Below are 14,285 nucleotides of genomic sequence, written 5' to 3' on the forward strand. Positions count from 1 at the left end.
TAAAAAGGTTTTGTACAAATAAGACCAATGTAGCCAAGATTAAAAGGAGAGTAGAAAATGGCAGGAATGGGGAGGATTATGAAGTTTCTCATATATAGATCACATATCTCAAATATAGAGAGAATGTTATCAAATTTATAAGAATGAGTCATTCCATAATTGATAAATGATCAAAGGGATATGAACAGTCAGTTTTGGTGTAGAAATCAAAACTATATATAATCATGTAAAAATGCTCTAAATTATTATTGATTAGAAAAATGCAAATTAAAACAACTTTGAGATATTTACACCTATCAGATTGACTAAAATGATAGAAGGGGAAAATGGCAGATGTTGGAGGGGATGTGGAAAAATTGAGACATCAGTACATTGTTTTTGGAACCGTGAACTGATCCATCCATTTGGGAGATTAAGAACACACACACACACACACACACACACACACACACACACACACACACACACACACACACTATGGTGTCGAAATGTTTGCTTGTTTGTTTGTTTTAAATAGGGAAACAAGCAGGGTCTGGGAGAGGGAAGAGTGGGATTTAAGAGAAAGGGCCTGATCCAAAGGGGTTTGGAACTGGAAGACTACTGTCTTAAACAGTTTCTTAAAAGAATATATCTCAAAAAAAAGGTCAAGACATGAAGTTTTCTGTTATTCTTCCATCACTTGAATCAGGTGTCTTTAATTATCTGTTCCTACTTGCAAGGTTAAGGCCATACAGAATCACTTAAAAGACTTACAAGTCTAGCAGGAAATTGGCTTGGTATGCAAATCTCCTTGATGCTAACCAGCATATATCCTAGCTCTGCTGCTTCTTGTTTCCTTACCTGTCTCTACAGGCTTTTTGCTCTTGACCACAAAGTACAGAGTTTTGCTTGTTCCCATATATTGCCTCTTCGTTGTAATATACTTGGGTGCATTTGTTTCATAAAATATGGGGTACATATTTCATTAAGACCACAGAATTTAGAAGGATATGTTTTTGTTGTTGTTCTCAGTGCCTTACGTTTGGCTCTGAGCAGCATGTCTTATGAACTGTAGTAAAATGATGTGAGAATGCTTTCAACAATTGGAATCCTGCTATCTCTTTAAGAGCAGGAAATCTTGGGAAACTTGTTCTGTCCACTTGAGAGGAAAAAAAAATGCTTGCAATGGCAATTAAGTCCCGTGTGAAGGATTCTAAAGTCAAGCACTTTAATTCATCTATTTCTTTTGCATTGAAATTGTCATTTTCTTTGGCATATACATTATAAAAAGGACTAAATTCAAATGAGATTCTAAATAATGCATTTCTCTGAATTACTGCTTATGTAATCTGTAGTCTTGAACTTCTATAAAGGATCTTCTTATAAGAATTCAACATAATGGAAATGGTATAAGGAAACATTGTTATTATTTTTTTAAGAACCATTATAGTAGTCTCTCATTCTGGGCAGAAAAAAATTAGCCCATCTGACTCTTGTTGTACTTCTTTGCATATAGTCACTGGCAGATAATCAGTGGTTTGGGAGATAGGTAGTTAGCAGTGTCTTATACAGAAAGGCAGAAAGGGTGCCTATGCAAAGGGTTCTGTCAGGGCCCAGCAGCAGTCATTGAAGGGCAGCAGAAAAGAAGTTGAGAGAAGGCTTTTAAAAAAGTCAGTCATTGGGAGAGAATAGAAGAGATGGATGAGGAATAAAGAGGACGGAAGGGAGCACAAATATATTTTTTTAATACCTACTTTATGCCAGGTACTATGCTAAGCACTTTACAAATATTATCTCATTTAATCCTTGCAACAGCCCTGGAAGATTGGTGCCGTTATTATTCCCATTTTAGCATCTCAGTGACTCAGTGGACTCAGCACTGGTCCTAAAGTCAGGAAGACCTGAGTTCAAATACAGTTTCAGGAATTTGCTAACTGTGTGACCTTGGGCAAGTCACCTAATCTCTTTGTATCTATGTTTACTCAACTGGAATGGTATAAAAGCACCAGTTTTTTAGGGTTTTTGTGAAAATCAAATGAGATAATATTTTCAAAAGACTTTGCACAGTGTCTGGCACATAGCAGGCACTGTATAAATGCTTTGATAATGATGTAAAGAATTAATTGTTATTTGAGGTTTTTATGCCTCAGTGCACTCACTGGCCTGGGGCTCCGCAGGCCGAGCGGTGCTCCACCCACTGGTTGTTGTGTTGCCAGGGCTCTGGCACCTCATGTCATCACCACTCCCAATGCCTACTTGGGCCTGGCAAAATTATAATGATTGGAATCTTAGTGAGGGCAGTCATGTGACTGTCAGAGCGGCCATCCCATTGGCTGGGACTGTGTGGGGTGTTTCTAGGTTTGGGGAGGAGAATTGGGCATTCTAGTTGGAAGCTGGAAAGCGACAGGCATTCTGCTGCGTATTTTCAGTTGATTCCTGGGCGGTGGTATTTTTCAGGTATTATAATTTCCCTTTCCCCATTTTTATTTCCTTTCCCTTGATCCTACTGATCCTGTTTGTGTGTGTTTTTTTTTTTAAGTTCGTTCTTGTTAAAATAAATCTTGTTCTGTTTTGAGGGAGGCTGCTGGTTTCCTTCCTTGCCCCAGCATTGCAGCGAGCTGCTTAGCTAGCACTCCCCAATTAAAAATTGGTCCCCACAATGATGATGATTTGAGGAAATGGAGGCAAACAGAGGTTAAATGAATTGCTTGGGGTCACACAGCTATTAAATTTCTGAGACTAGATTTTAACTTAGATGTTCCTCATTCCAAGATCACTGCACTATCCATTGCACAATCTAGCTTCATTCAGCTAGCTACATAACCCTCTAACTCTCTATACCTGAGTTTTAGTATCCTGATAGTTTTGTGTCTTAACTTTCTATGCCTTGTTTTTGTCTCTAAAATGAGGAGCTAGATACATTAGATGTTGTTACTGTTATGGCTTTCATTTTTAGAGAGTAAATATAAAATTGATATTGCCTAAATTTCTTACTGTGTCCTTCCCCTTTCTCCTGCCCTAAAACCATTCAATGAAATGAAATGAATATTTTTGTTGCTTGTTATTTTTATTTTTTCAAGTAACAAGTACTTTAATCTGCCCCATTATCTCCCCTTGTTTAGCAAATAAAAAAAAATACCCTGCAAAACAAGATGGTATGATCTGAGCTGAGTCTTGAAAAAAGCTAAGGATTCTGAGAGCTAGAAGTGAAGAGAAAGATCATGCTAGGGATCAGGAATATCCTGTGCAAAATCATAGAAATTGAAGATAGCATGTTATGCACAAGCAAAAGTAAGTTATCTAATATGGCAGAATAGTAGAGTGAGTAGAAGAGAATAATGTGTGAAAAGACTAGAAAGAAGGGCAGCTAGGTGGTGCAGTGGATAAAGCACCAGCCTTGGATTAAGGAGTACCTGAGTTCAAATCTGGCCTCAGACAGTTGACACTTACTAGCTGTGTGACCCTGGGCAAGTCACTTAACCCTCATTGCCATGCAAAAAAAAAAAATCGAAAAGAGTAGGAAGATAGGAAGGGGCCAAGTGTCAGAGGTTTCAATGTCAAATAGAAGAATTTATGATGAAGGTATTAGAGAATCATGGGAGTTTGTTTTTATAGGAGTAATATGATCAGTTCTTTAGAAAATCATTGTGGAAATCTTGGGTTAGACATGATTAGATATATGATTTAGAAAACTGTCTTTGGAAGTCATGTGGAAAATGGATTGGAATGTGGAGTGAGTTGAGGCAGAAAAGCCAGTTAGAAGGCTATTACAGTAGTCTACACAATAGAACATAAGACACTGTACTAATGACTATGTGAAGGGAGGGAAGAGGGAATAGAATACATCAACAATTTATGTATTCCTAATTTTGTAGAGGTAGAAACAAAATTGGAGAAGTGTTTAGGTATGTGGTGTAGGTGAGAAACAGTGAAGTGATGAAAGGCAATGATATTGAAACCTGAGTGACTAGGGAAGGTTTCACTCTCTACAACAAAAGGAAATTTCAGAACAGGGGTAGGATTAAGAGGAAGGGCAATGGGTTTTGTTTAAAACACATTAATTTAAAAAATTTTTTTTTTGATGAGGCAATTGGGGTTAAGTGACTTGCCCAGGGTCACACAGGTAGTAAGGGTTAATGGTCTGAGGTCAGATTTGAACTCAGGTCCTCCTGAATCCAGGACTGGTGTTCTATCTACTGTGCCACCTAGCTGCCCCAACACATTAATTATTGAGAAGACTACAGGATATTCAGTTCGAAATGTTGAATAGGCACTTGTTGATGCTGGACTGAAGATCAAAGAGAGACTAGGGTTAAATAAGGAGGCCAAGTGATTATTAACATAGACATGGTAACTGAGACCAGGAGAAATGATGAGATCAACATGTGAGATTATTGGTTTTTGTCCTTTATTCACCATGGCATCAGGAAGGTGATGTCATGACTTGCAAATGAATTGGATTTAAGTGAGGCAAGGCTATGCAAAGTCATCAGCTTCACTCTCTCCTCTGGAGCCATCTGGGTCCAGTGGCAAAATATAGATCAGGAGGACTGGAAATGGCCCTGAATGCAATGGGAGACCTTGACCTTTTTAATATAAGATCTTTTCCAGATCTCAGTTTGTCTGAAGCAATACCCATTCTGTGATTAAGGCTATGTAATAAGTAGGGAAAAGAATGGCATCTTTTACCTTGTTGGAAAAAAAAAATCAATCTGGGAGGGGAAGAACTTCCAGGTGGCTGGTCAAAACAGAAATAATTGTTATTTACACTCACTCTGAGCTATCAGAATCCAAACAATGACTAAGTGAAGCTTGGGCTGGGTCAATTGTTGACAAATCAATGAGGGCCAGAGTGATTGAAGTTTTAGGTATGGTCCTCAAAAAAGAAATCTAGCCCTTAATGGCCTAGATAGAACCTTGGGAATATCCACAGTTAGTGGAGGTATCATGAATATAGCAAAGGAATCAGTCAGATTGGAAGAGAACAACATTACAAAAACTTTTAGAGGAGAGATTATCCAGGGGGATATAATAGGTGACATTTACATAGTACTTTATGGTTTGCTAATTGCTTTTGATATAATATATTTGATATGCACAACTCCATTTTAAAGATAAGAAAGCTGAGACCCTGAGTGGCTAAATACATGATAAAACAACCAGTAAGTGTTAGACAAGATTTGGATTTGGTTTTCTCTAAGTCTTGACCTTTTTCTTCATATGCAACCTAATGGGGATAGTATTCAGACATCTAGGTGGTGAGGTAGATAGAGTGCTAGGCCTGGAGTCAGGAAGACTCATCTTCCTGAGAGCAAACCTAACATCAGACAATTGCTGACTCTGTGACCCTGGGCAAGTCACTTAACACTATTTGCCTCAGTTCCTCATCTATAAAATGAGCTGGAGGAGGAAGTGGCAAGCCATTTCAGTATTTATGCCCCGCCCCCCAAACCCAAATGGGACAGGAAGAGTCAGAGATGACTGAAATGACAACAACATGGATAATATTCATTGAGTTTGTCTAGCATAATACACTCATAGAATATATGCAAAGCAAGCCTTGCTATCAAGGAGTCCGTACATTATAGCTACTCAGTCACATTTTTTTGTTGTTGTTGTTGTTGTTTTTGGGGTTTGTTGCGGGGCATTGGGGGTTAAGTGACTTGCCCAGGGTCACACAGCTAGTAAGTGTCAAGTGTCTGAGGCTGGATTTGAACTCAGGTACTCCTGAATCCAAGGCCAGTGCTTTATCCACTGCGCCACCTAGCCGCCCCGCTCAGTCACATTTATATGACACTTTGCCATTTTCCCACTGTAGCCCTAATCTTGACTTGTATTTTGACCTTACTTCATTGTCTATATTATCTTTTAACAAGATTTAGTTTCCTCCCTTATCTCTTTTAATGAGGTCTATTTTTTTTCTTTTTGCTTTTGTCTGAGATAAGGATTGTTAGTTATCCTTTGTTTTTTTACTTCAGCTGAAGCACAATTTTTAATGCTACAGCATTCTACCTTTACTCTAACAACATATTGTAGGATTCTGGTTTTTAATCCACTCTGCTATCTGCTTGCATTTTATGAGAGAGTTCATCCCATTCATATTCACAGTTATGATTACTGTGTATTTCCCTCCATCCTATTTTTCCCCTTCTTTATACTTTTTTCTCTTCTTTTGCCCTGTCCCTTCTCAGCAGTGTTTTGCTTCTGACCACCACCTCCCTCCATCTACCCTCTCTTCTATCTGCTCCACATCCCTTTTCTTTCCCTTTTTGCTTCCTACTTTTATCCTCCATTCTATCAGCACCCCATCCTTCTCTTTTCCCTTTCCCCTCTTATTTCCCTATAGGGTAAGATAAAATTCTACATGCACCTGAGTGTAAATGTTATTCCCTCTTTGAGCCAAATGAAAGAGTAAGGTTGAAACAATGCTGATTCCTCCCTAATTTCCTTCTATTTTAATACATCTCTTGTGCCTCTTCACATGATGTGATTTACCCCATTCTGCCTCCACTTTCCTTTTCTCCCAGGATAATCCTTTTTGTCACCCCTTAATTATCACATCAAAATTAATTTAGACCCACATCCTCTGTCTATGTCCACTCCTATCTGCCTTAATAGAAATATAATTTTCAAGAGTTATAACTATCTTCTTCCTCTGTAGGGATGTAAACATGTTCACCTGATTGAATAACATTTTTCCCCTGTTTTACCTTTTTATGCTTTTCTTGAGTCTTGTATTTGAAGACTGACTTTTCTGTTCAGTTCTGGACTTTTAATTAGTAAAGTTTTAAAACTCCCTATTTTGTTGAATGCCCATCTTTTCCCCTGAAAGAATATATTTAATTTTGCTAGCTAGTATATTCTTAGTTGTAATTCTAGTTCCTTTGCCTTCCAGAATATCATATCCCAAGCCCTCCCATTCTTTAATGTTGATGCTATCAGGTCCTGTGTAATCCTGATTGTTTCTCCTTGATATTTAAATTGTTTCTTTCTTTCTGCTTGCAATATTTTCTCCTTCATTTCATAATTCTGGAATTTAGCTACAATATTTCTTCAAGTTTTCCTTTTGGAGTCTCTTTCAGGAGGTTATTGTTGGATTCTTTCAGTAACTATTTTTTCCTCTGGTTCAAAGACATTGGGCAGTTCTCCTTGTTAATGTCATGAAATATGCCACCTATACTTTATATATACATATATATGTATGTATGTATGTGTGTATACATATACATTGTTAAGGCTAAAATTCTAGCTAAACTGTCTAAAATATCTAATGAGTGGTCGCCAATAAATTATAAGCTTTAGCAAGAGTTAGACTTTTAAGCATTTATTAAGGAGAATAAGAATTTGGTAAAGAGAGAGAAAAAGGCCTAGATTTCTATCTATTAAAGGGAGAGCACATTTCTAGCTCCCTTCTCCACCAGAGTCCTCAGGAAAAAGCCCCAGAGTCAGCGCCAGTCTCTTCCTTCCTCCTCCCACTAGTCCGCGTCACTTCCTCCCGCCAAAGAAAAGGCTCCTGGTCTTGCCCTCAAAGACCTTCGCTTCATGGGCAGAACTCTTCTACAGTAAGTATCCAGCAGGTGGCATCATTCCAATCGTTACAGTCCCCCCTGTTGTTCCTCAAGAAACAAAATGTTTCTTTGACGGAACAGTAAAAACAATATAATAACTATTGCTAACTAATAATATGTGAACAACAATATAGAAAAGGAAGAGAGGAAAGTTTTGTCCAGAGGGGCGATTTTTTGTCCTCATGAACCGACGCTTTGACATTGGTCTTGCAAAGGGAGGGCCTCTGCAGAAAATACATATTACAGATGGTGTATATTATAACAGAAAAAGAAAAGAGAAAAAAAAAACAAAACAAAACTGTTCATTTAAAGTCTCTGAAAGTCTTTTCTCAGATGTCCTCTAGGTGTAGTCATGGAATGGAAGTCTTTTCAGGGGTTGATGTGTGGATACTGGTAATCAGCCAGGAAAATTTCCTACAAAATTGAGCTTAACACAACTTTAAAATAGCTTTGTCAATAATCAAATCAAACAATGAAAGTTCTCAAAAACATGTCTAAGGGAATTCAGAATCTTAGTTGTTACACATGAAACATATAATAAAACAAAAATTGAAACATTCTTTAAAATTATAATATTACTATAGTCCCCCCTTATGGAGGGTAATTGAGAAGACAATTGCTGTGATATTAATTTTTTAAAATAAATTTTATCTTTGTTTCATCATTTTTTGCATCATCTGCCTAATTATCCTCATGCCATTATGAGAAATTTAAAAATCTAATATAATTGGTAACAGGTGTCAAGGCCAAATTCAACACTGTATTTATCATGACACCTGAGATAATTATGGGGGTTACCATAAAAGAACAGAGAAATGATGGGATATGAGCATTCCCACACTTGAGCAATATGTACTGTCCATGCAGTATGTCAGGCTTAAAATAGGTGGATGGAATATATGTCCATGCCACTGAACACATTGGAGGAAACTGAGTCAGACTTAATCAGATGCATGGGATTGAGATGTCCATGGCATCAGGCATATAGGAGGGAGCATAGAAGCCAGGTGTAGAAGTGAGATGGGTGGGATGAATACTTCCAGCCATCTGTACAATATTGTGGGGGAAAAAGAGTATAAAATATTAAACCAAGAGAATCCAACCTCAACATTTGTCAAAAGCCGTTCCCTCGGCCATACCTTGACTTCATGCATGTCTCCCCTCATGTGACAGTTCAGTGTCTGCTCCTTGAGCAATATGTATTCCTCTTGTGATTGGATGGCACCTTGGCCAACTGGCAACTGATAACTCAGAATAAAGGCAATTAATGTCTTAAATGATAAGTTCCCATAATCCAAGTCTCATATGGATTTAAAATTGAGGATAATAAATGATTGCAAAAAATGTGAATACATCTTGACTCAAAATATAATATATAATTATGCAACAATTTCAAATAATACCCTTTTTTTTTTTACTTAGTATACAATTACTTTTGTGAAAAATCAGAACATACTTAAATACAAGTTAAAGCACAACAGAATCTCAAAGAACTTTTTTTTTTTGAAAAAAGAAAACTTTTACAAATGTTCCCCTCTTTTTTTTTGGGGGGGGGAATATGCTTATCAAAAATAATACTTCTAGAATCAATTTACACTTGCCATGGCAACCAATTTGCCAGGGAAATGCTTTAAAGAGTTTGATCAAATAATCAGTTGAGGAAAAAAAAACAAAAACCAACAACTCAGAATATGGGAGCACAATACTCCTAGAATTAACATTGTATAATAAAATCAAAACCATCTTGCAATGTTTCAAAATTAGATAGACAAATGAATAGAAGAAAATACACATGGAACAATAAAAGACAGTGAAATTCAAACTAAGGAAATCTAAATGAATATGAACTTAATATCAATAAGAGTATTATAAAATATAAACTTGATCACATGACTATAAAAAGCTTTTACAAATATTCTCCTTGTTTTAAAAACTAAGTATAAAACACAATCTCAAAAGCATGAAAATCTCTATGAAAATAAACCCATACCATTAATTTCAAAATGTAGATGTAATAGCATAGAAATCCTATGTAACCTCTGAACTGACATTAATACTCTGAGTGAATTCAGAACACTTCTGATTTCGGTATCTAAAATCCCCAATACTCATATCAATACCTTGCTGCTTACTTCTACATTTCTGTACAATATATACCCTTCCATGGCAAAAGAAGCGGAGTCTTGAACTATGGTGATGATTGTCATTCTTATTCAGCTTAAGTTTTTCTTCTTTAACCCCTCTATATTGTCTGTCATTCTTTTCACCATACAAATGCTTTATAAGATTACTAATTAAAGACAAAAGCAGGTTAGCAAAATTATGAACAAAACGAGCATATCTGGAATTTAAAGGGTTTTCTAAGGTTGTCTCAGAAGCACAGCCAGGCTGGGGAAGGGCTGAGCCTGAAGCTGCAAATGTAGTTAGACAAAGTTGAGCATGCGCATCAGATCTCTGGACTTTCCAGGCAGGGGAAGCAATGGGCTTGGCCATAGGAGGAGTAGAGGGTGGGGTCTGGAGAGGAGGGGAGGGACCAGAGCAATTTGAATCAGACTTGATTTTGAACTCAGGCCTGGATTCCTCTTCCCCCACTTTGCCTCCAGGTGCTAGGGGATTAAAAGCTTCTAGAGGGTGGGTCATTGCCTCCAGGCATGCAAAATTAAAGCAACAATTACTGTTAGAACTGGGAAAAGCTGTGGGAATCTCTTCAGGTTTCTCTGAAAAAGCATGGTTGGGAGAGGGAGAGATATTTCCTTGTGTGAGTAAGTTGCTGGCTCTTTTAACAAAAATAAAAAGAAAAATAGAAAATCCACAAAAACAAAGCATTAACATGATCTTATCTCCCATTTGTCTGGTTAAACCGACTAAAATCAAAAATAGGGTAATTAGGGAGTTTAAAAGGTCCATTCGAAAAAATTTAAAGGGAAAACACCTGGCAATTCAGCAGTACTTAAGATTTAGGTTAGGGTAGGGGAAATTTCTTACCCAACCAGAAGATCAGAAGACTGAGGTTTAGCTTTCCTCTTCGTGGTCAGCCATCTGTTAAGGGTTAAAATTCTAGCTAAACTGTCTAAAATATCTAATGAGTGGTCGCCAATAAATTATAAGCTTTAGCAAGAGTTAGACTTTTAAGCATTTATTAAGGAGAATAAGAATTTGGTAAAGAGAGAGAAAAAGGCCTAGATTTCTATCTATTAAAGGGAGAGCACATTTCTAGCTCCCTTCTCCACCAGAGTCCTCAGGAAAAAGCCCCAGAGTCAGCGCCAGTCTCTTCCTTCCTCCTCCCACTAGTCCGCGTCACTTCCTCCCGCCAAAGAAAAGGCTCCTGGTCTTGCCCTCAAAGACCTTCGCTTCATGGGCAGAACTCTTCTACAGTAAGTATCCAGCAGGTGGCATCATTCCAATCGTTACAACATGTATATATATATGTGTGTGTGTATATACATATATATATATGTGCGAGTGTGTGTGTGTGTGTGTGTGTGTGTGTGTGTGTGAGTGTGTGTATAGTCCAGTAATTCTTTAATTTTCTCTGCAGGATCTATTTTCCAGGTCTCTTGTTTTTCTGAAGAGGCATTTTATGTTTCCTTCAACTTTTACATTCTTGTGATTCTGTTTTATTTCTTCCTAATTTCTCATTGAATCATTAGCTTCTATCAGTTCAATTTTGATTCTTAAGAAATTATTTTCATCAGTCAGATGTTGCACCTCCTTTTCTATTTGGCCGATTGCATTTTTTAATAAGTTGTTTTCCTCAGTCAATTTTTGTCCTTCTTTTTCCAAGCTATTGACTCTCTCTTGTATAACTCTCATTTCCCAATTTTTCTTCTACCTCTTGAGACCAATTCCTCTTCTCCTTTGAACCTTCTAATGTAGGCATTTTGGCATTGTTGTCCTCTTTTGAATTTGTGTTTTAGTCTTCTCTGTTACCATAGTAGTTTTCTATGGTGAGGATTCTTTTCTGTTTCTTAATCTTATTTTTGCCTATTTTGCCTATACCAACTGGCAGATTTCTGGAACCCTCACAACTGCCCTGCTGTGCCACAGACTTGTTGAGCTAGGACTGAGGGTCCTCAGCTGCTGACCCTTGCTATGGCTAAAAGCCTTCTGCAGGCTTGCCCAAACACCCTCTGCACTGAGCTGTGTTCCCGTTTTACTCAGATGCGACAGGCCTTTCTTGAAGTCCTTCTAGTTTGTCTTAAGCCAGAAGATTGTTACACTCTGTCTTTTTTGTAGGTTCTGTAGCTCCAGAATCCATTTAGAAGCTTAATTTAATTTTGTTTCTGAGGGAGATTTATGAGAGCTCAGGCAACTTCCATGATTTTCTCTGTCATCTTGGCCCTGCCCAAACTTGAGTTTTATAATGCCTCGGAGACAACCCAGTACTCTCAAAGTCTGTGTTATTGGACCATAATTGATGTCAGGTCTTTTCAAGTTGCAAAGTTTTCTTTAATGGATCTAACAATAGATCCTAAGTCTATTATCTGAGGACCAGCCTATCTAAGTACAGAGAGGCTAACCATTAGAGACCTGAGCTTCAGGTAATGGTTTTTGTTTGTTTTGGGTTTTTGTTTCTTTTTTTGATATATATGTATATGTATAAGTATATATATACATACATATACATATATATGTGTATATACACACACACACACTAAAGTTTGGAGAGATTGCAATCTGTATCAGTGGGGAAAGTATTCACCTGGATGAAATTATGAATCCCTGAGATGTTGATTAATTTTGGGTTTATAAAATGCTTTCTTTCTTCGTGGCAGCTTTTTTTTTTTTTTTTTTGGCGGGGCAGTGGGGGTTAAGTGACTTGCCCAGGGTCACACAGCTAGTAAGTGTCAAGTGTCTGAGGCTGGATTTGAACTCAGGTACTCCTGAATCCAGGGCCGGTGCTTTATCCACTGTGCCACCTAGCCACCCCTAGCTTTGTTAATCAAGTAGTAAATATTATAACTCCTACTTTAAAGAAAAACAATGTGTAGCCCTGGGAGGATGATTGAGTTGACCAGATTCACATAGGTCAAAATGACTAAAATCTGTATCTTGTGTTTTCAAGTCCACTCTTGTTTCCTAAACATCACCCTACCTATCTAAAGAATACAAGATGAATACAAGATGAAGAGATTCTATTTTGTTTCATATATAAATACACACATAAACATAGATTATATATGTATATGCATATATGTGTGTCAATGTATGTATGTATATATACATACATGCACACATATATATGTATGCATGTATTATGGATTATAAGGTCTAAAATTCAAGTCATGATGTCTAAAATCTAATGAGTGGTCACCTTAAATTAGAACCTTTAGCAAGAGTTTAGCCTTTTAAGTATTTATTAAAGTGTATTAGAAGTTAGTAAGGAGAGTGAGAGAGGAACACAGATTCCTTATAGTATGGAAAATCCTAGCTTAGACCTATTCGATAGAGCCAGAGAGAAAAAAGCCTTCCTTTCCTAGCAGCCCACGCAAAGTTCCCCACCATGCCAAAGTCCAGAACTGAAAAGGCCTCGATTCTCAGCCACTTCTCCCAGAACCCCCCTGTCAAACCAGAAACAGGGTTGTCCACATACACAGCTCCAAGCTAATTGGCTGGTAGCACTGATTGACATGACCCACAGGTGGTAGACAGACTTCCTGACACTGATCTGACCTTTGAAACCCCAGAAAGGTCACTTCCTGATCCTAAGTCACATGCTTTCTTTTCAGGCCAGAGCTCACAATGTCCCTCCCAGCAGGGGGTGTTATTCTAATTCTCATAGTATTTTTATATATGATTTGCATTTCTCTCCTTTCAAGAGTAAGTGAGAAGACATCTAGGCTTCCAGATATTGAGGGTAGTCCAAACAAACAGGGAAGTGGTTTAAATAATCTCTCAGAGGTCTGACTATGATAGAAAGACCAATTTTGTTAGGGTTGTTTCTTCAAAAAAATAGTCAGTATTCATGTTTTGAGGAGGAACTGGGAGGTTTAAAGGTTGAATAAATTTCATAAAACCTTCAAATTCTATAAGTCTTGATGTGAGGAGACTGACATTCTTAGATCCACTTATTCACCAGCAATAAAACATTTTCATAGGTTCTCATATGCAGGGAAGAAAAAGAAGAGAGAAACTGAGAAAGGCAAAAAAAATAAAAATTGGTCACTATCTTACAAACCAAATGTCAATCTTGATGGTATCCCTCATTCATCAAATAAAGTAAGTTAATATATGCAAAGTACTATATAAACTTAAGCTGTATTTGCTCATTAATACAACAAACATTTATTAATTGCCTGTTTCCTTACCTCCCCTACCTCAGGGTTCCCTAGTGTGTAATTTAAGATTCTAAATGTGGATTCTAATGTGTTCCCCCAGTTTGGGGGAAACTGACTAAAAATCACTGATAAAACGAGTTTAGGTTTTTAAGGGTTTATTGGAAAATAGAAAGAAAAAGATTGAGAACAGAATTCTAACAGCCTGGCATTCCTATCTTTCCTCAAATTTCCTGTGAAGTCCTCTGCCGCCACCACCATCAAGTCCAGAAGCCAAAAGGGCCAGCGCTCTCCGCGCAGGCTCCCTTTCCTCCTTCCTGTCTCCTCCCAGACCATAGGAGGCTCTTCCAGTTGATTGGCTGGTAGACTTGATAGACAGCACCCATGAGCAAACGTCATTTCCTGACGCCAAGGAAAAACCACAATGCCTCTGAGGCATTTTCCTCATGGTGGAGCTCTCCAC

Source organism: Dromiciops gliroides, chromosome 6 (assembly GCF_019393635.1).
Source record: "Dromiciops gliroides isolate mDroGli1 chromosome 6, mDroGli1.pri, whole genome shotgun sequence".
Classification (NCBI taxonomy): Eukaryota; Metazoa; Chordata; class Mammalia; order Microbiotheria; family Microbiotheriidae; genus Dromiciops; species Dromiciops gliroides.